This window comes from Pseudophryne corroboree (genome assembly GCF_028390025.1).
Source record: "Pseudophryne corroboree isolate aPseCor3 chromosome 7 unlocalized genomic scaffold, aPseCor3.hap2 SUPER_7_unloc_10, whole genome shotgun sequence".
NCBI lineage: Eukaryota > Metazoa > Chordata > Amphibia > Anura > Myobatrachidae > Pseudophryne > Pseudophryne corroboree.
Window position 1 is genome coordinate 427,743 of NW_026967609.1, and position 27,484 is coordinate 455,226.

The window sequence follows — 27,484 nt, forward strand, 5'->3', positions numbered from 1 at the left end:
GCTTTCCGATGTTGACTTTTCAGCTGATACACCTGGAAGTGGAGTCCACAGCTCAGCTTATGTGCACATAGTATTATCATCGATAGTCTTGGTGTGATGTCCGAAGCTCGGCAACCATTCAACGCCATGCTACCAATGTCCATCCATCCCTCTCTACATTGACTGACTATTGCAGCCTGATCTAGCACAAAGACGTATGGAGGGCTATAGATGTGTTGGAGAGCTTGAAAAATACCCACCCCCACACACACCATATGCGGGATGTAACGCCGTCTGAGACTGCCGGAGGTGCTATATTTAAAAGTAACAATCACTTACAAGGCAAAACTATACCTGTTAAATGATTGTCCCTTAAAAGAAACATGCAGACCGAGATCGCCCTGTTATCCGCACCTCCGGCGATCTCGGACTGCATTACATCCCGCGACATACATGCATATGGAGGCCGGAGCTTTAGAAAAACACCTTACTGTGGAATAGGAGCTCGATCCACACAGTAGGCAGAGATACCATGAGCTTTTTATTCTCTCTCCGACCTGTCTCAGGCTCATGGGTAAAAATATGCATGAGACCTTTGCAAAGAGTGTCACTGGTATTATAGGCAGCATGCCACGCCGTCTGTGCCAAATAACATCCCAGGGATGTTACCTGCACTGTGTATTGGTCATATGGATGCTGGTGGTCACGTACAAGATATCAGTATCGTATGGTGGTCACATGGATGCTGTGTGTACTGTAATGTGGTCACATAGATTATATCAGTAATGTATGGCGGTCACATGGATGCCGTGTGTACTGTAATGTGGTCACATATATGATATCAGTATTGTATGGCGGTCACATGGATGCCGTGCGTACTGTAATGCGGTCACATAGATTATATCAGTATTGTATGGTGGTCACATGGATGCTGTGTGTACTGTAATGCGGTCACATAGATGATATCAGTATTGTATGGTGGTCACACGGATGCCGTGTGTACTGTAATGCGGTCACATAGATTATATCAGTATTGTATGGTGGTCACATGGATGCTGTGTGTACTGTAATGCGTTCATATAGATGATATCAGTATTGTATGGCGGTCACATGGATGCCGTGCGTACTGTAATGCGGTCACATAGATGATATCAGTATTGTATGGCGGTCACATGGATGCTGTGTGTACTGTAATGCGTTCATATAGATGATATCAGTATTGTATGGCGGTCACATGGATGCTGTGTGTACTGTAATGTGGTCACATAGATGATATCAGTATTGTATGGCGGTCACATGGATGCTGTGTGTACTGTAATGCGGTCACATAGATGATATCAGTATTGTATGGCGGTCACATGGATGCCGTGCGTACTGTAATGCGGTCACATAGATGATATCAGTATTGTATGGCGGTCACATGGATGCTGTGTGTACTGTAATGTGGTCACATAGATTATATCAGTATTGTATGGTGGTCACATAGATGCTGTGTGTACTGTAATGCGGTCACATAGATGATATCAGTATTGTATGGCGGTCACATGGATGCTGTGTGTACTGTAATGTGGTCACATAGATGATATCAGTATTGTATGGTGGTCACATGGATGCCGTGCGTACTGTAATGCGGTCACATAGATGATATCAGTATTGTATGGTGGTCACATGGATGCCGTGCGTACTGTAATGCGGTCACATAGATATCAGTATTGTATGGCGGTCACATGGATGCCGTGTGTACTGTAATGTGGTCACATATATGATATCAGTATTGTATGGCGGTCACATGGATGCTGTGTGTACTGTAATGCGGTCACATAGATGATATCAGTATTGTATGGTGGTCACATAGATGCTGTGTGTACTGTAATGCGGTCACATAGATGATATCAGTATTGTATGGTGGTCACATGGATGCCGTGCGTACTGTAATGCGGTCACATAGATATCAGTATTGTATGGCGGTCACATGGATGCCGTGTGTACTGTAATGTGGTCACGTATATGATATCAGTATTGTATGGCGGTCACATGGATGCCATGCGTACTGTAATGCGGTCACATAGATGATATCAGTATTGTATGGTGGTCACATGGATGCCGTGTGTACTGTAATTCGTTCATATAGATGATATCAGTATTGTATGGCGGTCATATGGATGCCGTGCGTACTGTAATGCGGTCACATAGATATCAGTATTGTATGGCGGTCACATGGATGCCGTGTGTACTGTAATGTGGTCACATATATGATATCAGTATTGTATGGTGGTCACATGGATGCCGTGTGTACTGTAATTCGTTCATATAGATGATATCAGTATTGTATGGCGGTCACATGGATGCCGTGCGTACTGTAATGCGGTCACATAGATATCAGTATTGTATGGCGGTCACATGGATGCCGTGTGTACTGTAATTCGTTCATATAGATGATATCAGTATTGTATGGCGGTCACATGGATGCCGTGTGTACTGTAATGTGGTCACATATATGATATCAGTATTGTATGGTGGTCACATGGATGCCGTGTGTACTGTAATTCGTTCATATAGATGATATCAGTATTGTATGGCGGTCACATGGATGCCGTGCGTACTGTAATGCGGTCACATAGATATCAGTATTGTATGGCGGTCACATGGATGCCGTGTGTACTGTAATGTGGTCACATATATGATATCAGTATTGTATGGTGGTCACATGGATGCCGTGTGTACTGTAATTCGTTCATATAGATGATATCAGTATTGTATGGCGGTCACATGGATGCTGTGTGTACTGTAATGCGGTCACGTAGATAATATCAGTATTGTATGGCGGTCACATGGATGCCGTGTGTACTGTAATGCGGTCACGTAGACGATATCAGTATTGTATGGTGGTAACGGTCACATGGATGCTGTGCGTACTGTAATGTGGTCACATAGATGATATCAGTATTGTATGGTGGTCACATGGATGCTGTGTGTACTGTAATGTGGTCACAGATGATACATGGATGCTGTGTGTACTGTAATGCGGTCACATAGATGATATCAGTAATGTATGGCGGTCACATGGATGCTGTGTGTACTGTAATGCGGTCACAGATGATATCAGTATTGTATGGCGGTCACATGGATGCCGTGTGTACTGTAATGCGTTCATATAGATTATATCAGTATTGTATGGCGGTCACATGGATGCCGTGAGTACTGTAATGCGGTCACATAGATGATATCAGTATTGTATGGCGGTCACATGGATGCTGTGTGTACTGTAATGCGGTCACGTAGATGATATCAGTATTGTATGGCGGTCACATGGATGCCATGCGTACTGTAATGCGGTCACATAGATGATATCAGTATTGTATGGCGGTCACATAGATGCTGTGTGTACTGTAATGCGGTCACGTAGATGATATCAGTAATGTATGGCGGTCACATGGATGCTGTGTGTACTGTAATGTGGTCACATAGATGATATCAGTATTGTATGGTGGTCACATGGATGCTGTGTGTACTGTAATGTGGTCACATAGATGATATCAGTATTGTATGGCGGTCACATGGATGCTGTGTGTACTGTAATGCGGTCACATAGATATCAGTATTGTATGGCGGTCACATAGATGCTGTGTGTACTGTAATGCGTTCATATAGATTATATCAGTATTGTATGGCGGTCACATGGATGCCGTGAGTACTGTAATGCGGTCACATAGATGATATCAGTATTGTATGGCGGTCACATGGATGCTGTGTGTACTGTAATGCGGTCACATAGATATCAGTATTGTATGGCGGTCACATAGATGCTGTGTGTACTGTAATGTGGTCACATATATGATATCAGTATTGTATGGTGGTCACATGGATGCCGTGTGTACTGTAATTCGTTCATATAGATGATATCAGTATTGTATGGCGGTCACATGGATGCCGTGCGTACTGTAATGCGGTTACATAGATATCAGTATTGTATGGCGGTCACATGGATGCCGTGTGTACTGTAATGTGGTCAAATATATGATATCAGTATTGTATGGTGGTCACATGGATGCCGTGTGTACTGTAATTCGTTCATATAGATGATATCAGTATTGTATGGCGGTCACATGGATGCCGTGCGTACTGTAATGCGGTCACATAGATATCAGTATTGTATGGCGGTCACATGGATGCCGTGTGTACTGTAATGCGGTCACATAGATGATATCAGTATTGTATGGCGGTCACATGGATGCTGTGTGTACTGTAATGCGGTCACGTAGATGATATCGGTATTGTATGGCGGTCACATGGATGCCGTGTGTACTGTAATGCGGTCACGTAGATGATATCAGTATTGTATGGTGGTCACATGGATGCTGTGTGTACTGTAATGCGGTCACATAGATATCAGTATTGTATGGTGGTCACATGGATGCTGTGTGTACTGTAATGCGTTCACATAGATGATATCAGTATTGTATGGCAGTCACATGGATGCCGTGTGTACTGTAATGCGGTCACATAGATGATATCAGTATTGTATGGTGGTCACATGGATGCCGTGTGTACTGTAATTCGTTCATATAGATGATATCAGTATTGTATGGCGGTCACATGGATGCCGTGCGTACTGTAATGCGGTCACGTAGATGATATCAGTAATGTATGGTGGTCACATGGATGCTGTGTGTACTGTAATGCGTTCACATAGATGATATCAGTATTGTATGGCGGTCACATGGATGCCGTGTGTACTGTAATGCGGTCACATAGATGATGTCAGTATTGTATGGCGGTCACATGGATGCCGTGCGTACTGTAATGCGGTCACATAGATATCAGTATTGTATGGCGGTCACATGGATGCCGTGTGTACTGTAATGTGGTCACGTAGATGATATCAGTATTGTATGGCGGTCACATGGATGCCGTGTGTACTGTAATGCGGTCACGTAGATGATATCAGTATTGTATGGCGGTCACATGGATGCCGTGTGTACTGTAATGCGGTCACGTAGATGATATCAGTAATGTATGGCGGTCACATGGATGCCGTGTGTTCTGTAATGCGGTCACATAGATGTCAGTATTGTATGGCGGTCACATGGATGCCGTGCGTACTGTAATGCGGTCACATAGATGATATCAGTATTGTATGGCGGTCACATAGATGCTGTGTGTACTGTAAGGCGGTCACATAGATGATGTCAGTAATGTATGGCGGTCACATGGATGCCGTGTGTACTGTAATGAGGTCACATAGATGATATCAGTATTGTATGGCGGTCACATGGATGCTGTGTGTACTGTAAGGCGGTCACATAGATGATGTCAGTAATGTATGGCGGTCACATGGATGCTGTGTGTACTGTAAGGCGGTCACATAGATGATGTCAGTAATGTATGGCGGTCACGTGGGTGTTCCTGTTATTGTGGCCACTTGCATCACTGTATTAGCCGCTGTTTTGCAAGGAATACGGAATCATTTGCATCAGTCCCTGTCCCACTGGAGCTTAAGTCTAAATAAATTGTTGCGCCCTGTATACAATACTTTTTATAGTACAGGTTGAGTATCCCTTATCCAAAATGCTTGGGACCAGAGGTATTTTGGATATCGGATTTTTCCGTATTTTGGAATAATTGCATACCAAAATGAGATATCATGGTGATGGGACCTAAATATAAGCACAGAATAAATTTATGTTTCATATACACCTTATACACACAGCCTGAAGGTAATTTTAGCCAATATTTTTTATAACTTTGTACATTAAACAAAGTGTGTGTACATTCACACAATTCATTTATGTTTCATATACACCTTATACACACAGCCTGAAGGTCATTTAATACAATATTTTTAATAACTTTGTGTATTAAACAAAGTTTGTGTACATTGAGTCATCAAAAAACAAAGGTTTCACTATCTCCCTCTCACTCAAAAAAGTCCGTATTTCGGAATATTCCGTATTTCGGAATATTTGGATATGGGATACTCAACCTGTACAGCACTTATGTCATGCTGGACAATGATTTTTAAATGTGCACATAGTATATGATAGTGCATACCAAATCAACGCAACTAGCCGGCAGGAAAGGGCGCTATGACTTCACAGGTCTGCACATTTCCCACATTACTTACCCAAATTGTCATGAGTAGTATAAACAAATGAGCCAATTACATCTACAATTCAAATATGTAAACACGTTATTACTGGCTGCACATTCAGCTCATGTTGTGTACACAAGCATGTGTTACATTGTGTCGCAATAAGACCTCCAGTACTAGCTGAGCACATCAGTGTCAGCAATGTCTGACATGGGCCGGAGGGGGGTGAGGGGGGGTTGGGAGCTGTAGGGGGGGGGGAGCACCCACAGGTGTACGGGGGGAGGGGGGTTGGGAGCTGTAGGGGGGGGGGGGGGGGAGCACCCACAGGTGTACAGGGGGAGGAGAGCACCCTCAGGCAGGTGTACAGGGGGAGGAGAGCACCCTCAGGTGTACGAGGGGAGCACCCACAGGTGTACAGGGGGGGGGGGGGAGAGCACCCACAGGTGTACAGGGGGAAGGGAGCACCCACAGGTGTACAGGGGGAGGGGAGCACCCACAGGTGTACAGGGGGAGGGGAGCACCCACAGGTGTACAGGGGGAGGGGGGAGAGCACCCTCAGGTGTACAGGGGGGGGGGGGGGGAGCACCCACAGGTGTACAGGGGGGGGGGCACCCTCAGGTGTACAGGGGGAGGGGAGCACCCACAGGTTTGCAGGGGGGGGGGGGGAGCACTCTCAGGTGTACGGGGGGATGGGAGCACCCACAGGTGTACAGGGGGGGGGGGGGAGAGCACCCTCAGGTGTACAGGGGGAGGGGAGCACCCACAGGTGTACAGGGGGGGGGGGAGAGCACTCTCAGGTGTACAGGGGGAGGGGAGCACCCACAGGTGTACAGGGGGGTGAGCACCCTCAGGAGTACAGGGGGGGGGGGGGGAGCACCCTCAGGTGTACAGGGGGGGAGAGCACCCTCAGGAGTACAGGGGGGGAGAGCACCCTCAGGAGTACAGGGGGGGGGGGGGAAGAGCACTCTCAGGTGTACAGGGGGATGGGAGCACCCACAGGTGTACAGGGGGGGGGGGGGGAGCACCCACAGGTGTACAGGGGGAGGGGAGCACCCACAGGTGTACAGGGGGAGGGGAGCACCCACAGGTGTACAGGGGGGGGGGGAGCACCCACAGGAGTACAGGGGGGGGGGGAGCACCCACAGGTGTACAGGGGGGGGGGAGCACCCACAGGTGTACAGGGGGGGGGGGTGATCACCCTCAGGTGTACAGAGGGGGAGAGAACCCTCAGGAGTACAGGGGGGGGGGGGGGGGAGAGCACCCTCAGGAGTACAGGGGGGGAGAAGCACCCTCAGGTGTACAGGGGGGGGGGAGAGCACCCTCAGGTGTACAGGGGGGGGGAGAGCACCCTCAGGTGTACAGGGGGGGGGAGAGCACCCTCAGGTGTACAGGGGGGGGGAGAGCACCCTCAGGTGTACAGGGGGGGGGAGAGGCACCCTCAGGTGTACAGGGGGGGGAGAGCACCCTCAGGTGTACAGGGGGGGGGAGAGCACCCTCAGGTGTACAGGGGGGGGAGAGCACCCTCAGGTGTACAGGGGGGGGGGGCGATCACCCTCAGGTGTACAGAGGGGGAGAGGGGAGAGCACCCTCAGGAGTACAGAGGGGGAGAGGGGAGAGCACCCTCAGGAGTACAGGGGGGGAGAGCACCCTCAGGTGTACAGGGGGGGGGAGAGCACCCTCAGGTGTACAGGGGGGGGGAGAGCACCCTCAGGTGTACAGAGGAGGAGAGCACCCTCAGGAGTACAGGGGGAGAGAGCACCCTCAGGAGTACAGGGGGAGAGAGCACCCTCAGGAGTACAGGGGGAGAGAGCACCCTCAGGAGTACAGGGGGAGAGAGCACCCTCAGGAGTACAGGGGGAGAGAGCACCCTCAGGAGTACAGGGGGAGAGAGCACCCTCAGGAGTACAGGGGGGGGGGAGCACCCCCAGGAGTACAGGGGGGGGGAGCACCCCCAGGAGTACAGGGGGGGGGGGGGAGCACCCTCAGGTGTACAGGGGGGGGGGGGGAGCACCCTCAGGTGTACAGGGGGGGGGGGGGGAGCACCCTCAGGTGTACAGGGGGGGGGGGGAGCACCTTCAGGTGTACAGGGGGGGGGGAGCACCTTCAGGTGTACAGGGGGGGGGGAGAGCACCCTCAGGTGTACAGGGAGGGGGGAGAGCACCCTCAGGTGTACAAGGGGGGGGGGGGGGGAGAGAGCACCCTCAGGTGTACAGGGGGGGGAGAGCACCCTCAGGTGTACAGGGGGGGGGGAGCACCCTCAGGTGTACAGGGGGGGGGGAGCACCCTCAGGTGTACAGGGGGGGGGGGGAGCACCCTCAGGTGTACAGGGGGGGGGGGAGAGCACCCTCAGGTGTACAGGGGGGGGGGGAGAGCACCCTCAGGTGTACAGGGGGGGGGAGAGCACCCTCAGGTGTACAGGGGGGGGAGAGCACCCTCAGGTGTACAGGGGGGGGGGGGAGCACCCTCAGGTGTACAGGGGGGGGGGAGCACCCTCAGGTGTACAGGGGGGGGGGGGGAGAGCACCCTCTGGAGTACAGAGGGGGAGAGCACCCTCAGGAGTACAGGGGGGAAGAGCACCCTCAGGAGTACAGGGGGGAAGAGCACCCTCAGGAGTACAGGGGGGGGGGGGAGCACCCCCAGGAGCACAGGGGGGGGGGGGGAGCACCCCCAGGAGTACAGGGGGGGGGGAGCACCCTCAGGAGTACAGGGGGGGAGAGCACCCTCAGGAGTACAGGGGGGGAGAGCACCCTCAGGTGTACAGGGGGGGAGAGCACCCTCAGGTGTACAGAGGGGGAGAGCACCCTCAGGAGTACAGGGGGGGGGGGAGAGCACCCTCAGGTGTACAGAGGGGAGAGCACCCTCAGGTGTACAGGGGGGGGGGGGGGAGAGCACCCTCAGGAGTACAGGGGGGGAGAGCACCCTCAGGAGTACAGGGGGGGAGAGCACCCTCAGGAGTACAGGGGGGGGAGAGCACCCTCAGGTGTACAGAGGGGGAGAGCACCCTCAGGAGTACAGGGGGGGGGGGGGGGGGGAGAGCACCCTCAGGTGTACAGAGGGGAGAGCACCCTCAGGTGTACAGGGGGGGGGGGGGAGAGCACCTTCAGGTGTACAGGGGGGGAGAGCACCCTCAGGAGTACAGGGGGGGAGAGCACCCTCAGGAGTACAGGGGGAGAGCACCCTCAGGAGTACAGGGGGGGGGGGGAGAGCACCCTCAGGTGTACAGAGGGGAGAGCACCCTCAGGTGTAAAAGGAGGGGGGGGCGATCACCCTCAGGTGTACAGGGAGAGGGTAGCACAGTGGTCAGTGGGCGGGCAGGCAGGCACAGGATATATGACGGCAGGTACACGTATACACAGAGCCTCCCGCCTGCGCGGATAAGGGTGACCGTGTCCCAGTCTCCCAGCGCCCGCCTTACCTGACAGGAGTCCCGGCGGCAGCAACAACACCGGCCGCAGCGCCACTGAGTGACAGGCAGCCCCGTCAGCTGATCGAGGGGAGGAGCCAGTAACTGTGGGAGGAATCGGGGGAGTGGTCAGAGGAGGGGAGGCAATGGGGGTGGGGCCTGATGGGGGGGGGGGGGGGGGGCAGGCTAGTTGAGTAGAAGACGGCGAACGAAAGGGAGGGGCTTAAGCAGAGACTGCGTCTGAGCGTTCCCGGATGTTCCTGAACGGAAAGTGGAGAGGGACAAACGTGTTGCTGCGTTTCCGGCTCTGCCAGTGTACGAGCGAGAGAACTTCCGCCCTCACCTGACGTCACATCCTGCGCCGTTACCCGAGGGGTTGTATGGTACATCATACTTGCCTACCTGCCCCTCTCCATGAGGGAGAAAATGCTCTGTTCCTGGACTTTCCTCCTGGTAATGTATGATTCCATCACCTGTGGTGAGCTGGGTAATTGATAAGAAAGGTGTTTCACCACAGGTGATGACAATCATACATTACCAGGAGAGTCCAGGAACAGAGCATTTTCTCCCTCATGGAGAGGGGCAGGTAGGCAAGTATGTGGTACATGCTAGCTTGGTAGAGACTAGATCCCCCTCTGTTTCAGTAACTGAAGAGGAACTAGATTATTTATTATAAACCCTCTATTTCCCCTTCTGTTTATGTAAATTTTTGTTTCCCGCTGTTCAGATAGGTTATTTGTTTTTGTCTATGCACCAATGGACGCTCGCCACGCTTCGGGCTCGGTGCCTCGCTCCGCTCGCCACAGGTTACTATTCCAAATAGTTTGTGACATGTCTTATGGGAAATGTCCTCTCCACGAAGGGAAACTAGATGCTACCCTGTTGAAAAACGGACCGTCACATGGTCTGGTCACATGGCCTGTGATGTCACCGGCTAACATTTACGGAAAGGGAACTAGACGCTTCCATGCTAGATTCAAGTGGCCTAAGGGACCTTTTACGTCAGGGGGAGGAGCCACAAGGGGGAGGAGCTAGGCCAGTGGGATACTTCCTCTGCTATCCACGCCACCACCAAGTATTCCCTGTAGTGATCAGGTTGCAGTAGGGGCGGGAGGAGAGAGCTCATCAGGAGCACTGTGTGTGTCTTTATGTCAGATATGGGCCCTCATTCCGAGTTGATCGGTCGCAAGGCGAATTTAGCAGAGTTACACACGCTAAGCCTACGCCTACTGGGAGTGTATCTTAGCTTCTTAAAATTGCGACCGATGTATTCGCAATATTGCGATTACAAACTACTTTGCAGTTTCTGAGTAACTTCAACCTTACTCTGCCTGTGCGATCAGTTCAGTGCTTGTCGTTCCTGGTTTGACGTCACAAACACTCCCAGCGTTCGCTCAGACACTCCCCCGTTTCTCCAGCCACTCCTGCGTTTTTTCCGGAAACGGTAGCGTTTTCATCCACACGCCCATAAAACGCCGTGTTTCCGCCCAGTAACACCCATTTCCTGTCAATCACATTACGATCGCCGGAGCGATGAAAAAGCCGTGAGTAAAAATACTTTCTTCATTGTTAAATTACTTGGCGCAGTCGCAGTGCGAATATTGCGCATGCGTACTAAGCGGATTTTCATTGCGATGCGATGAAAAATACAGAGCGAACGACTCGGAATGAGGGCCATGGTGTAGGACGCTTGGGTATTTGTTGCAAGAATGTTAAAGCAACTAGCAACATGCTTCAGCGCAGGAATGTATAACATGGAAGCTTCTATAGACGATGGAGACAGCTCACATGAATGTGCTTACATCCATTTTACATAAAACCTTTGTAATTCAGTGTGCCATCTGCAATGCACTTTACCTCACACAGTGTACCATCTGCAATGCACTTTACCTCACACAGTGTGCCATCTGCAATGCACTTTACCTCACACAGTGTGCCATCTGCAATGCACTTTACCTCACACAGTGTGCCATCTGCAATGCACTTTACCTCACACAGTGTGCCATCTGCAATGCACTTTACCTCACACAGTGTGCCATCTGCAATGCACTTTACCTCACACAGTGTGCCATCTGCAATGCACTTTACCTCACACAGTGTGCCATCTGCAATGCACTTTACTTCACACAGTGTGCCATCTGCAATGCACTTTACCTCACACAGTGTGCCATCTGCAATGCACTTTCTCTAACGTCCTAGTGGATGCTGGGGACTCCGTCAGGACCACGAGCAGGGTGCAATCTAGGTGGCTCTCCTAAAGAGCTGCTTAGAAAAAGTTTTTAGGTTTATTATTTTCAGTGAGTCCTGCTGGCAACAGGCTCACTGCATCGAGGGACTTAGGGGAGAGATTTTCAACTCACCTGCGTGCAGGATGGATTGGAGTCTTAGGCTACTGGACATAGCTTCAGAGGGAGTCGGAACACAGGTCACCCTGGGGTTCGTCCCGGAGCCGCGCCGCCGATCCCCCTTACAGATGCTGAAGATCGAGGGTCCGGAAACAGGCGGCAGAAGGCTCTTCAGCCTTCATGAAGGTAGCGCACAGCACTGCAGCTGTGCGCCATTGTTGCTACACACTTCACACTGAACGGTCACGGAGGGTGCAGGGCGCTGCTGGGGGCGCCCTGGGCAGCAATATTTAATACCTTTGATGGCAAAGAATACATCACATATAGCCATTGAGGCTATATGTATGTATTTAACCCAGGCCAGATATCTCAAAACCCGGGAGAAAAGCCAGCCGAAAAGGGGGCGGGGCTTATTCTCCTCAGCACACAGCGCCATTTTCCTGCTCAGCTCCGCTGTGAGGAAGGCTCCCAGGACTCTCCCCTGCACTGCACTACAGAAACAGGGTAACAAAGAGAAGGGGGGCATATTTTGGCGATATTTATATATTTAAAGCGCATATAACAAAAACAACACCTTTTAGGGTTGTTTATATACATTTTATAGCGCTTTTGGTGTGTGCTGGCAAACTCTCCCTCTGTCTCCCCAAAGGGCTAGTGGGGTCCTGTCTTCGATAAGAGCATTCCCTGTGTGTCTGCTGTGTGTCGGTACGTGTGTGTCGACATGTATGAGGACGATGTTGGTGTGGAGGCGGAGCAATTGCCGGTAATGGTGATGTCACCCCCTAGGGAGTCGACACCGGAATGGATGGCTTTAATTATGGAATTACGTGATAATGTTAGTACATTACAAAAGTCAGTTGACGAAATGAGACGGCCGGAAAACCAGTTAGTACCTGCTCAGGCGTCTCAGACACCGTCAGGGGCTGTAAAACGTCCCTTACCTCAGTCAGTCGACACAGGTACCGACACAGATGAATCTAGTGTCGACGGTGAAGAAACAAACGTATTTTCCAATAGGGCCACACGTTATATGATCACGGCAATGAAGGAGGCTTTGCAGATCTCTGATACTGCAGGTACCTCAAAAAGGGGTATTATGTGGGGGGTGAAAAAACTACCTGTAGCTTTTCCAGAATCAGAGGAATTGAATGACGTGTGTGATGAAGCGTGGGTTAACCCAGATAGAAAACTGCTAATTTCTAAGAAGTTATTGGCATTATACCCTTTCCCACCAGAGGTTAGGGCGCGCTGGGAAACACCCCCTGGGGTGGATAAAGCGCTCACACGTTTATCAAAACAAGTGGCGTTGCCGTCTCCAGATACGGCCGCCCTCAAGGATCCAGCAGATAGGAGGCTGGAAACTACCCTGAAGAGTATATACACGCATACTGGTGTTATACTCCGACCAGCAATAGCCTCAGCCTGGATGTGCAGTGCTGGGGTAGTGTGGTTGGATTCCCTGACTGAAAATATTGATACCCTGGATAGGGACAGTATTTTATTGACTCTAGAGCAATTAAAGGATGCGTTTCTTTATATGCGAGATGCTCAGAGGGATGTTTGCACTCTGGCATCGAGAGTAAGTGCGATGTCCATATCTGCCAGAAGAAGTTTATGGACGCGACAGTGGTCAGGTGATGCGGATTCCAAAAGGCATATGGAAGTATTGCCATATAAAGGAGAGGAATTATTTGGGGTTGGTCTATCGGATCTGGTGGCCACGGCAACTGCCGGCAAATCCACTTTTTTACCTCAGACCCCCTCCCAACAGAAAAAGACACCGTCTTTTCAGCCGCAGTCCTTTCGCTCCTATAAAAACAAGCGGGCAAAAGGACAGTCTTATCTGCCACAAGGCAGAGGAAAGGGTAAGAGAGGGCAGCAAGCAGCCCCTGCCCAGGACCAGAAGCCCGCCCCGGGTTCTACAAAACCATCAGCATGACGCTGGGGCTTTACAAGCGGACTCAGGAGCGGTGGGGGGTCGACTAAAGATTTTCAGCAATCAGTGGGCTCGCTCACAGGTGGACCCGTGGATCCTGCAGATAGTATCTCAGGGTTACATGTTGGAATTCGAAAGATCTCCCCCTCGCCGTTTCCTAAAGTCTGCTTTACCAACGTCTCCCTCAGAAAGGGCGACGGTATTGGAAGCCATTCACAAGCTGTATTCTCAGCAGGTGATAGTCAAGGTACCCCTCCTACAACAGGGAAAGGGGTATTATTCCACACTATTTGTGGTACCGAAGCCGGACGGTTCGGTAAGACCTATTCTAAATCTGAAATCCTTGAACCTGTACATACAGAAATTCAAGTTCAAGATGGAGTCACTAAGAGCAGTGATAGCGAATCTGGAAGAAGGGGACTTCATGGTGTCCCTGGACATAAAAGATGCTTATCTGCATGTCCCAATTTACCCCTCACACCAAGGGTATCTCAGGTTCGTGATACAAGACTGTCATTATCAGTTTCAAACGCTGCCGTTTGGGTTGTCCACGGCACCTCGGGTCTTTACCAAGGTAATGACCGAAATGATGGTTCTTCTACGAAGAAAAGGCGTATTAATTATCCCTTACTTGGACGATCTCCTGATAAGGGCAAAGTCCAGAGAACAGCTGGAAGTCGGTGTAGCACTAACCCAAGTAGTGCTTCAACAACACGGGTGGATTCTGAATCTTCCAAAATCTCAATTGTCCCCGACAACACGTCTGCTGTTCCTGGGAATGATTCTGGACACGGTTCAGAAAAAGGTGTTTCTCCCGGAGGAGAAAGCAAGGGAGTTATCCGAACTTGTCAGGAACCTCCTAAAACCAGGAAATGTGTCAGTACATCAATGCACAAGAGTCCTGGGAAAGATGGTGGCTTCTTACGAAGCAATTCCTTTCGGCAGATTCCATGCACGAATATTTCAGTGGGATCTGCTGGACAAATGGTCCGGATCGCATCTGCACATGCATCAGCGGATAACACTGTCACCAAGGACAAGGTTGTCTCTCCTGTGGTGGTTGCAGAGTGCCCATCTGTTAGAGGGCCGCAAGTTCGGCATACAGGACTGGGTCCTGGTGACTACGGATGCCAGCCTACGGGGCTGGGGAGCAGTCACACAGGGAAGAAACTTCCAGGGTGTATGGTCAAACCTGGAGACGTCTCTTCACATAAATATACTAGAGCTAAGAGCAATCTACAATGCTCTAAGCTTGGCGAAACCGCTGCTTCAGGGTCAGCCGGTGTTGATCCAGTCGGACAACATCACGGCAGTCGCCCACGTAAACAGACAAGGCGGCTCGAGAAGCAGAAGAGCAATGACAGAAGCTGCAAGGATTCTTCGCTGGGCGGAAAATCATGTCATAGCACTGTCAGCAGTGTTCATCCCGGGAGTGGACAACTGGGAAGCAGACTTCCTCAGCAGACACGACCTTCACCCGGGAGAGTGGGGACTTCATCCGGAAGTTTTCCACATGATTGTGAACCATTGGGAAAAACCAAAGGTGGACATGATGGCGTCTCGCCTCAACAAAAAACTGGACAGATATTGCGCCAGGTCAAGAGACCCTCAGGCAATAGCTGTGGACGCTCTGGTAACACCGTGGGTGTACCAGTCAGTGTATGTGTTTCCTCCTCTGCCTCTCATACCAAAGGTACTGAGAATTATACGGAAAAGGGGAGTAAGAACAATACTAGTGGCTCCGGATTGGCCAAGAAGAACTTGGTATCCGGAACTTCAAGAGATGCTCACGGAAGATCCGTGGCCTCTACCTCTAAGAAGGGATCTGCTTCAGCAGGGACCTTGTATGTTCCAAGACTTACCGCGACTGCGTTTGACGGCATGGCGGTTGAACGTCGGATTCTAAAAGAAAAGGGCATTCCAGAGGAAGTTATTCCTACCTTGATTAAAGCTAGGAAGGAAGTGACCGCACAACATTATCACCGCATTTGGAGAAAATATGTTGCGTGGTGTGAGGCCAAGAAGGCCCCAACGGAAGAATTTCAATTGGGTCGATTCCTACATTTCCTGCAGGCAGGATTGTCTATGGGCCTCAAATTGGGGTCTATTAAAGTTCAAATTTCGGCCTTATCAATCTTCTTCCAGAAAGAATTGGCTTCAGTGCCTGAAGTACAAACTTTTGTCAAGGGTGTACTACATATACAACCCCCAATTGTGCCTCCAGTGGCACCGTGGGATCAAAACGTAGTTTTGGAAATTCTCAAATCTCATTGGTTTGAGCCTCTCAAATCGGTAGATTTGAAGTATCTTACATGGAAAGTAACCATGCTATTGGCCCTGGCTTCAGCCAGGAGAGTTTCAGAGTTGGCGGCTTTATCGTACAAAAGCCCATATCTGATTTTCCATTCGGACAGGGCAGAACTGCGGACACGTCCTAATTTTCTCCCTAAGGTGGTTTCGTCTTTTCACTTGAACCAGCCTATTGTGGTGCCTGCGGCTACTAGCGACTTGGAGGACTCCAAGTTACTGGACGCTGTCAGAGCATTGAAAATATATATTTCAAGGACAGCTGGAGTCAGAAAATCTGACTCGTTGTTTATCTTGTATGCACCCAACAAGATGGGTGCTCCTGCGTCTAAGCAGACGATTGCTCGTTGGATCTGTAGCACAATTCAACTTGCACATTCTGTGGCAGGCCTGCCACAGCCTAAAACTGTAAAAGCCCACTCCACAAGGAAGGTGGGCTCATCTTGGGCGGCTGCCCGAGGGGTCTCGGCATTACAACTTTGCCGAGCAGCTACGTGGTCAGGGGAGAACACGTTTGTAAAATTTTACAAATTTGATACTCTGGCTAAAGAGGACTTGGAGTTCTCTCATTCGGTGCTGCAGAGTCATCCGCACTCTCCCGCCCGTTTGGGAGCTTTGGTATAATCCCCATGGTCCTGACGGAGTCCCCAGCATCCACTAGGACGTTAGAGAAAATAAGAATTTACTTACCGATAATTCTATTTCTCGTAGTCCGTAGTGGATGCTGGGCGCCCATCCCAAGTGCAGATTGTCTGCATTACTTGTACATAGTTATTGTTACAAAAATCGGGTTATTATTGTTGTGAGCCATCTTTTTTAAGAGGCTACTTCTTTGTTATCATACTGTTAACTGGGTTCAGATCACAAGTTGTACGGTGTGATTGGTGTGGCTGGTATGAGTCTTACCCGGGATTCAAGATCCTTCCTTATTGTGTACGCTCGTCCGGGCACAGTACCTAACTGAGGCTTGGAGGAGGGTCATAGGGGGAGGAGCCAGTACACACCATGTGATCCTAAAAGCTTGCTTTTGTGCCCTGTCTCCTGCGGAGCCGCTATTCCCCATGGTCCTTTCGGAGTCCCCAGCATCCACTACGGACTACGAGAAATAGAATTATCGGTAAGTAAATTCTTATTTTACCTCACACAGTGTGCCATCTGCAATGCACTTTACTTCACACAGTGTGCCATCTGCAATGCACTTTACCTCACACAGTGTGCCATCTGCAATGCACTTTACCTCACACAGTGTGCCATCTGCAATGCACTTTACCTCACACAGTGTGCCATCTGCAATGCACTTTACTTCACACAGTGTGCCATCTGCAATGCACTTTACCTCACACAGTGTGCCATCTGCAATGCACTTTTCTCTGACGTCCTAAGTGGATGCTGGGACTCCGTAAGGACCATGGGGAATAGCGGCTCCGCAGGAGACTGGGCACAACTAAAAGAAAGCTTTTGTCTAACTGGTGTGCACTGGCTCCTCCCACTATGACCCTCCTCCAGACCTCAGTTAGAATCTTGTGCCCGGCTGAGCTGGATGCACACTAGGGGCTCTCCTGAGCTCCTAGAAAGAAAGTATATTTAGGTTTTTTATTTTACAGTGAGATCTGCTGGCAACAGGCTCACTGCAGCGAGGGACTAAGGGGAGAAGAAGCGAACCTACCTAACAGGTGGTAGTTTGGGCTTCTTAGGCTACTGGACACCATTAGCTCCAGAGGGATCGACCGCAGGACCCGACCTTGATGTTCGTTCCCGGAGCCGCGCCGCCGTCCCTCTTACAGAGCCAGAAGCATAAAGAGGTCCGGAAAATCGGCGGCAGAAGACTTCGGTCTTCACCAAGGTAGCGCACAGCACTGCAGCTGTGCGCCATTGCTCATCATGTACACCTCACACTCCGGTCACTGCTGGAGGGGGGGGGCGCCCTGAGGGCAATATTACACACCTTGGCTGGCAAATATACACCATATATAGTCCCAGAGGCTATATAGGTGTAAATTAATACCCCTGCCAGAGTTTCAAAAACGCAGGAGAAGTCCGCCGAAAAAAAGGGGCGGGGCTAACTCCCTCAGCACACTGGCGCCATTTTTCCCTCACAGCTCAGCTGGAAGGAAGCTCCCTGGCTCTCCCCTGCAGTCTACAACAGAAGGGTAAAAAAGAGAGGGGGGGCACTAAATTTAGGCGCAGTATATATATATATATATATATATATATATATATATATATATATAGCAGCTATAAGGGGATATAATTCAGTTAGTCCCTGTATTATATAGCGCTCTGGTGTGTGCTGGCATACTCTCTCTCTGTCTCCCCAAAGGGCTTTGTGGGGTCCTGTCCTCTGCATTCCCTGTGTGTATGCGGTGTGTCGGTACGGCTGTGTCGACATGTTTGATGAGGAGGCTTATGTGGAGGCGGAGCAAATGCCTGTAAATGTGATGTCACCCCCTGCGGGGTCGACACCTGAGTGGATGGTTCTGTGGAAGGAATTACGCGACAGTGTCGACTCCTTGCATAAAAGGTTTGACGACATACCTACTATGGGACAGCCGGCTTCTCAGCCTGTGCCTGCCCAGGCGTCTCAAAAACCATCAGGGGCTCTAAAACGCCCGCTACCTCAGATGGTTGACACAGATGTCGACACGGATACTGACTCCAGTGTCGACGACGAAGAGACTAATGTAACTTCCAGTAGGGCCACACGTTACATGATTGAGGCAATGAAAAATGTGTTGCACATTTCTGATGTTACCCCCAGTACCACAAAAAAGGGTATTATGTTTGGAGAGAAAAAACTACCAGTAGCTTTTCCTCCATCTGAGGAGTTAAATGACGTGTGTGAAGAAGCGTGGGCTTCTCCTGATAAGAAACTGGTAATTTCTAAGAGGTTACTAATGGCGTACCCTTTCCCGCCAGAGGATAGGTCACGCTGGGAAACATCCCCTAGGGTGGATAAAGCGCTCACACGCTTGTCAAAGAAGGTGGCACTACCGTCTCCGGATACGGCCGCCCTAAAGGAACCTGCTGATAGAAAGCAGGAGGCTATCCTGAAGTCTATATATACACACACAGGTGTTATACTGAGGCCAGCTATTGCGTCAGCATGGATGTGCAGTGCTGCAGCTGCGTGGTCAGATTCCCTGTCGGAAATATTGATACCCTAGACAGGGACACTATATTGCTAACCGTAGAGCATATTAAAGACGCACTTTTATACATGAGGGATGCACAGAGGGATATTTGCCGGCTGGCATCCAAAATTAGTGCAATGTCCATTTCTGCCAGGAGAGGGTTATGGACTCGGCAGTGGACAGGAGATGCAGATTCCAAAAGGCACATGCAAGTTCTGCCTTATAAGGGTGAGGAGTTGTTCGGGGATGGTCTCTCGGACCTCGTTTCCACAGCAACAGCTGGGAAGTCTACATTTTTACCCCATGTTCCCTCACAGCCAAAGAAAGCACCGTATTATCAGGTACAGTCCTTTCGGCCCAATAGGGGCAAGCGGGTTAAGGGCGCGTCCTTTCTGCCCAGAGGCAGAGGTAGGGGGAAAAAGCTGCAGCATACAGCCAGTTCCCAGGAGCAAAAGTCCTCCCCCGCTTCCTCTAAGTCCACAGCATGACGCTGGTGCTCCACAGGCGGAGCCAGGTACGGTGGGGGCCCGTCTCAAATATTTCAGCAATCAGTGGGCTCGCTCGCGGGTGGATCCCTGGATCTTTCAAATAGTATCTCAGGGGTACAAGCTGGAATTCGAGACGTCTCCCCCCCGCCGTTTCCTCATATCTGCCTTACCAACCACTCCCTCAGGCAGGGAGGCAGTGTTACAGGCAATTCACAAGCTGTATTCACAACAGGTGAGAGTAAAGGTGCCCCTACTTCAACAAGGACGGGGTTACTATTCCACAATGTTTGTAGTACCGAAACCGGACGGTTTGGTGAGACCCATTTTAAATTTGAAATCCTTGAACACATATATAAAAAAATTCAAGTTCAAGATGGAATCGCTCAGGGCGATTATTGCAAGCCTGGACGAGGGGGATTACATGGTATCACTGGACATCAAGGATGCTTACCTGCATGTCCCCATTTACCATCCTCACCAGGAGTACCTCAGATTTGTGGTACAGGATTGTCATTACCAATTCCAGACGTTGCCGTTCGGTCTATCCACGGCTCCGAGGGTCTTTACCAAGGTAATGGCCGAAATGATGATACTCCTTCGAAAGAAGGGAGTTTTAATTATCCCGTACTTGGACGATCTCCTGATAAAGGCGAGGTCCAGGGAGCAGTTGTTGGTCGGGGTAGCACTATCTCGGGAGGTGCTACAACAGCACGGCTGGGTTCTAAATATTCCAAAGTCACAGCTGATCCCTACGACACGTCTACTGTTCCTGGGGATGGTTCTGGACACAGAACAGAAAAAAGTGTTTCTCCCGGAGGAGAAGGCCAAGGAGCTGTCATCTCTAGTCAGAGGCCTCCTAAAACCAAAACAGGTCTCGGTGCATCACTGCACGCCTGGTCCTGGTTCCAAAAATACGGGGGACAAAAAGCGTAGGGGTCCTTCGTATTTTTGAAACCAGAACCGGGCTCCACTAGCTGGACAGATAATGCCACAGCCGGGGGTCACTTTTATACAGCGCCCTGCGGCCGTGGCATTAAATACCCAACTAGTCACCCCTGGCCGGGGTACCCTGGAGGAGTGGGAACCCCTTAAATCAAGGGGTCCCCCCCCCCTCCAGCCACCCAAGGGCCAGGGGTGAAGCCAGAGGCTGTGTCCCCCCCCCCCATCCAAGGGCTGCGGATGGGGGGCTGATAGCCTTTGTTGAAAGTGTTGATTATTGTTTTTAGTAGCAGTACTACAAGTCCCAGCAAGCCTCCCCCGCAAGCTGGTACTTGGAGAACCACAAGTACCAGCATGCGGCGGAAAACCGGGCCCGCTGGTACCTGTAGTACTACTACTAAAAAAATACCCCAATAAAGACATAAGACACACACCTTGAAAGTATAACTTTAATACATACATCCACACCACCATATACACATGCTTACCTTATGTTCACACGAGGGTCGGTCCTCTTCTCCATGTAGAATCCATGGTGTACCTGTTGAAAAAATTATACTCACATAATCCATGGTTGAAGGCTCCTCTGCTTGTAATCCATTTGTAATCCACGTACTTGTCAAAATAAAAAAACGGACACCCGACCTCGAACTGAAAGGGGCCCCATGTTTTCACATGGGACCCCTTTCCCCGAATGCCAGAAACCCCCTCTGACTTATGTCTAAGAGGGTTTCTTCAGCCAATCAGGGAGCGCCACGTTGTGGCACCCTCCTGATCGGCTGTGTGCTCCTGTACTGTATGACAGGCGGCACACGGCAGTGTTACAATGTAGCGCCTATGCGCTCCATTATAACCAATGGTGGGAACTTTGTGGTCAGCGGTGAGGTCACTTTCGGTCAACCGCTGACCACAAAGTTCCTACCATTGGTTACAATGGAACGCATATGCGCTACATTGTAACACTGCCGTGTGCCACCTGTCAGACAGTACAGGAGCACACAGCCCATCAGGAGGGTGCCACAACGTGGCGCTACCTGATTGGCTGAAGAAACCCTCTTAGACATAAGTCAGAGTGGGTTTCTGGCATTCGGAGAAAGGGGTCCCATGTGAAAACATGGGGTCCCTTTCAGTTCGAGGTCGGGTGTCCGTTTGTTTATTTTGACAAGTACGTGGATTACAAATGGATTACCTGAGGAGCCTTCTACCCTGGATTTTGTGAGTATAATTTTTTCCACAGGTACACCATGGATTCTACATGGAGAAGAGGACCGACCCTCGTGTGAACATAAGGTAAGTATGTGTATATGGTGGTGTGGATGTATGTATTAAAGTTATACTTTCAAGGTGTGTGTCTTATGTCTTTATTGGGGTATTTTTTTAGTAGTAGTACTACAGGTACCAGCGGGCCCGGTTTTCCGCCGCATGCTGGTACTTGTGGTTCTCCAAATACCAGCTTGCGGGGGAGGCTTGCTGGGACTTGTAGTACTGCTACTAAAAACAATATTCAACACTTTCAACAAAGGCTATCAGCCCCCCATCCGCAGCCCTTGGATGGGGGGGGACAGCCTCGGGCTTCACCCCTGGCCCTTGGGTGGCTGGAGGGGGGGGACCCCTTGATTTAAGGGGTTCCCACTCCTCCAGGGTACCCCGGCCAGGGGTGACTAGTTGGGTATTTAATGCCACGGCCGCAGGGCGCTGTATAAAAGTGACCCCCGGCTGTGGCATTATCTGTCCAGCTAGTGGAGCCCGGTGCTGGTTTAAAAAATACGGGGGACCCCTACGCTTTTTGTCCCCCGTATTTTTGGAACCAGGACCAGGCGCAGAGCCCGGTGCTGGTTGCTTAAATATGGGGGAACCCCTGTCAATTTTTTTCCCATATTTTTGCAACCAGGACCGGCTCAAAGAGCCCGAGGCTGGTTTGACTTAGGAGGGGGGACCCCACGCATTTTTTTTTAACAAATTCAAACATTTCCCACCCCTTCCCACTGAAAAACATGCACGGATCTCATGGATCCGTGCATGCCTATCCAATCACGGTAAAAAAAAGCAGGTCTGTTTTTTTTTAGCACTTTATCACGATTTGTATTTCATCACGGCAGTGTTTGGCTATTGTCGGCAGTGTTTGTGATTTGCACTTTTTAGTAAATTCCCGATTTCTAACAAATTGCAGGCGTATTTGACCGATGGTGTATTGATTCGTGATTTTTTCCTAGGACTTCCAAAATATTGCGAATGCCCTCATCACTGCCGTGATTTTTGCTTAGTAAATTACCGAGATGACACTTTGAAGAAAAAACGGCATCTCGGTCAAAATCGGGAGCTTAGTAAATATACCCCCGTGTGCCATCTGCAATGCACTTTACCTCACACAGTGTGCCATCTGCAATGCACTTTACCTCACACAGTGTGCCATCTGCAATGCACTTTACCTCAGTGTGCCATCTGCAATGCACTTTACTTCACACAGTGTGCCATCTGCAATGCACTTTACCTCACACAGTGTGCCATCTGCAATGCACTTTACCTCACACAGTGTGCCATCTGCAATGCACTTTACCTCACACAGTGTGCCATCTGCAATGCACTTTACCTCACACAGTGTGCCATCTGCAATGCACTTTACCTCACACAGTGTGCCATCTGCAATGCACTTTACCTCACACAGTGTGCCATCTGCAATGCACTTTACCTCACACAGTGTGCCATCTGCAATGCACTTTACCTCACACAGTGTGCCATCTGCAATGCACTTTACCTCACACAGTGTGCCATCTGCAATGCACTTTACCTCACACAGTGTGCCATCTGCAATGCACTTTACCTCACACAGTGTGCCATCTGCAATGCACTTTACCTCACACAGTGTGCCATCTGCAATGCACTTTACCTCACACAGTGTGCCATCTGCAATGCACTTTACTTCACACACTGGGGTATATTTACTAAGGTCCCGATTTTGACCGAGATGCCGTTTTTTCTTCAAAGTGTCATCTCGGTAATTTACTAAGCAAAAATCACGGCAGTGATGAGGGCATTCGTAATATTTTGGAAGTCCTAGGAAAAAATCACGAATCAATACACCATCGGTCAAATACGCCTGCAATTTGTTAGAAATCGGTCATTTACTAAAAAGTGCAAAACACAAAAACTGCCGACAATAGCCAAACACTGCCGTGATGAAATACAAATCGTGAAAAAGTGCTAAAAAAAAACAGACCTGCTTTTTTATCCCGTGTTTGTATAGGCATGCACGGATCCATGAGATCCGTGCATGTTTTTCAGTGGGAAGGGGTGGGAAATGTTTTTATTTTTTAAAATAAAATTGCGTGGGGTCCCCCCTCCTAAACCAAACCAGCCGCGGGCTCTTTGAGCCGGCCCTGGTTGCAAAAATATGGGGGAAAAATTGTCAGGGGTTCCCCCATATTTAAACAACCAGCATCGGGCTCTGCGCCTGGTCCTGGTTCCAAAAATACGGGGGACAAAAAGCGTAGGGCTCCCCCGTATTTTTGAAACCAGCACCAGGCTCCACTAGCTGGACAGATAATGCCACAGCCGGGGGTCACTTTTATACAGCGCCCTGCGGCCGTGGAATTAAATACCCAACTAGTCACCCCTGGCCGGGGTACCCTGGAGGAGTGGGAACCCCTTCAATCAAGGGGTCCCCCACCTCCAGCCACCCAAGGGCCAGAGGTGAAGCCCGAGGCTGTCCCCCCCCATCCAAGGGCTGCGGATGAGGGGCTGATAGCCTTTGTTGAAAGTTATGAATATTGTTTTTAGTAGCAGTACTACAAGTCCCAGCAAGCCTCCCCCGCAAGCTGGTACTTGGAGAACCACAAGTACCAGCATGCGGCGGAAAACCGGGCCCGCTGGTACCTGTAGTACTACTACTAAAAAAATACCCCAATAAAGACATAACACACACACCTTGAAAGTATAACTTTAATGCATACATACACACCACCATATACACATACTTACCTTATGTTCACATGAGGGTCGGTCCTCTTCTCCAGTAGAATCCATGGGGTACCTGTTGAAAAAAATCCTACTCACCAAATCCAGTGTAGAGGGCTCCTCGTATAATCCATTTGTAATCCACGTACTTGTAAAAATAAAAAAACGGACACCCGACCACGAACTGAAAGGGGCCCCATGTTTTCACATGGGACCCCTTTCCCCGAATGCCAGAAACCCCCTCTGACTTATGTCTAAGAGGGTTTCCTCAGCCAATCAGGGAGCGCCACGTTGTGGCACCCTCCTGATCGGCTGTGTGCTCCTGTACTGTCTGACAGGCGGCACACGGCAGTGTTACAATGTAGCGCCTATGCGCTCCATTGTAACCAATGGTGGGAACTTTCTGCCCTGCGGTTGACCGAATGTGACCTCACCGCTGAGCAGAAAGTTCCCACCATTGGTTACAATGGAGCGCATAGGCGCTACATTGTAACACTGCCGTGTGCCGCCTGTCATACAGTACAGGAGCACACAGCCGATCAGGAGGGTGTCACAACGTGGCGCTCCCTGATTGGCTGAAGAAACCCTCTTAGACATAAGTCAGAGGGGGTTTCTGGCATTCGGGGAAAGGGGTCCCATGTGAAAACATGGAGCCCCTTTCAGTTCGAGGTCGGGTATCCGTTTTTTTATTTTGACAAGTACGTGGATTACAAATGGATTACAAGCAGAAGAGCCTTCTACCCTGGATTTTGCGAGTATAATTTTTTCCACAGGTACACCATGGATTCTACATGGAGAAGAGGACCGACCCTCGTGTGAACATAAGGTAAGTATGTGTATATGGTGGTGTGGATGTATGTATTAAAGTTATACTTTCAAGGTGTGTGTCTTATGTCTTTATTGGGGTATTTTTTTAGTAGTAGTACTACAGGTACCAGCGGGCCCGGTTTTCCGCCGCATGCTGGTACTTGTGGTTCTCCAAGTACCAGCTTGCGGGGAGGCTTGCTGGGACTTGTAGTACTGCTACTAAAAACAATATTCAACACTTTCAACAAAGGCTATCAGCCCCCCATCCGCAGCCCTTGGATGGGGGGGGCAGCCTCGGGCTTCACCCCTGGCCCTTGGGTGGCTGGAGGGGGGGGACCCCTTGATATACCACTCCACTCCTCCAGGGTACCCCGGCCAGGGGTGACTAGTTGGGTATTTAATGCCACGGCCGCAGGGCGCTGTATAAAAGTGACCCCCGGCTGTGGCATTATCTGTCCAGCTAGTGGAGCCCGGTGCTGGTTTCAAAAATACGGGGGACCCCTACACTTTTTGTCCCCCGTATTTTTGGAACCAGGACCAGGCGCAGAGCCCGGTGCTGGTTGTTTAAATATGGGGGAACCCCTGTCAATTTTTTTCCCATATTTTTGCAACCAGGACCGGCTCAAAGAGCCCGAGGCTGGTTTGGCTTAGGAGTGGGGACCCCACGCAATTTTTTTTTTAAGTTTAAACATTTTTTTTTTTTTTACAAGGTGCACAATAAAGCCCAGCACGGATCTCTCAGATCCGGCCGAGATTCATTGTATTAAAGTCGGCAGTGTTTTACAAGTCACTCACGTAAAACACTGCCTAAAAAAACGAATGACATCGACATTGGAAAAACCGAAAATGCAGAATACGGCAGCTTAGTAAATTAGTCATAATCAATTCAAAAAGTTGCATATTTACACTTTCGATGTCATTCGTGATTGAACTTTGACCTCAAACGGGAAAATACGATTCTTAGTAAATTTACCCCACTGTGCCATCTGCAATGCACTTTACTTCACACAGTGTGCCATCTGCAATGCACTTTACTTCACACAGTGTGCCATCTGCAATGCACTTTACTTCACACAGTGTGCCATCTGCAATGCACTTTACTTCACACAGTGTGCCATCTGCAATGCACTTTACCTCACACAGTGTGCCATCTGCAATGCACTTTACCTCTCAGTAATTCCTTTGTTATTGTATAGAGTTACTATTTAATATTTATATATGCATTTATTATTTTGAATTGTCTTAATAATACAAAAATGTTACCTACAATGTTTTAATAATAAAGTACCGTATTTTTCGGACCATAAGACGCACCTAGTTTTTAGAGTAGGAAAACTGGAAAAAAAAATATTCTGACCTCTAAGAGATATTTCTGTGATTTCTCAGACTCAAGAATACAGTGCAGCCTTCTGTCAGAGCCAGCATACACACACACACACACATCAGAGCCAGCATACACACACACACACACACACACACACACACACACACACACACACACACACACACACACACACACTGACAGTACCAGTGGTTCCCTGCGTCTCCTGAGGAGGTGGGGGGGAGCGGGGGAGTCACATGACGCCGGCTCTGCTGCTGAGATGTGGCTGCTCTGCGCTCTGCTGATGACAGCGCAGCAGCAGCATCCAGGACCCACCACTACCCGCCGGCCGCCGCCTCTACCCGCTACCCGCAAACGTCTTATTCGCTCCATAAGACGCACATACTTTTTCCCCCACATTTTTGGGGAGAAAAAGTGCGTCTTATGGTCCGAAAAATACGGTACTTTTGTTTCTCTGACGTCCTAGTGGATGCTGGGAACTCCGTAAGGACCATGGGGAATAGCGGCTCCGCAGGAGACAGGGCACAAAAAGTAAAGCTTTAGGATCAGGTGGTGTGTACTGGCTCCTCCCCCTATGACCCTCCTCCAAGCCTCAGTTAGGATACTGTGCCCGGACGAGCGTACACAATAAGGAAGGATTTATGAATCCCGGGTAAGACTCATACCAGCCACACCAATCACACTGTACAACCTGTGATCTGAACCCAGTTAACAGTATGATAACAGCGGAGCCTCTGAAAGATGGCTCACAACAATAATAAC

The 27,484-nt window shown here is 49.9% G+C and overlaps 1 protein-coding gene across 1 annotated transcript in view; it reads right to left on the reverse strand.

Annotated features, from left to right (window-relative positions):
- ALS2 (alsin Rho guanine nucleotide exchange factor ALS2) overlaps positions 1 to 9,603 on the reverse strand; it is a 384,700-nt gene extending 375,097 nt beyond the window's left edge. The window contains exon 1 of the mRNA XM_063950453.1: positions 9,486 to 9,603. The gene's annotated coding sequence lies outside the window, so the exon portion shown is untranslated. The remainder of the gene's footprint in view (positions 1 to 9,485) is intronic.
- Between the last annotated feature and the right edge of the window lie 17,881 nt (positions 9,604 to 27,484).